Source organism: Myotis davidii, unplaced genomic scaffold, assembly GCF_000327345.1.
Source record: "Myotis davidii unplaced genomic scaffold, ASM32734v1 scaffold599, whole genome shotgun sequence".
NCBI classification, from domain to species: Eukaryota; Metazoa; Chordata; class Mammalia; order Chiroptera; family Vespertilionidae; genus Myotis; species Myotis davidii.
In genome coordinates, this window is record NW_006290772.1 from 1,136,339 (window position 1) to 1,136,774 (window position 436).

Consider the following 436-nt stretch of genomic DNA (forward strand, 5'->3'; position numbering starts at 1 on the left):
TCCTCCTCCTCCTCCCCAGTGTCCGGGGGCTCTGGGTCTGGGGGCAGGAAGGGCCGAAGGGAGGGCAGGGGCAGCTGGAAGTCACAGAGAGGCTGGATCACGCCTGCAGCCATGTCCTCCACGTTGGAGCTTCGGGGGCCTCCGGGCAGCGGGCGCCTGCGGGGAGGAGGGTGGAGATGGGGCAGGTTATCAGTCAGGGCCTTCAGCCCCTGGTGGAACTGGGCACTAGGGCCACCGGTTCTTGGAGAGGGTGCTGAGCTCAGAAGTGGGTGAGATTTGGGAGAGATGGGGCAGGGCACCATGGCAGTGGGCATGGCAGGAGCAGGGTAGGGGGAGCCTGCAGAGTGCAGGCCGAGGGGGTTAGAACAGCCAGCGGCCTGTGGATGGTAAGTCCTGTGAGCAGCGCATCCTGAAGGGTGGTCGGTGGGGGGGGGGG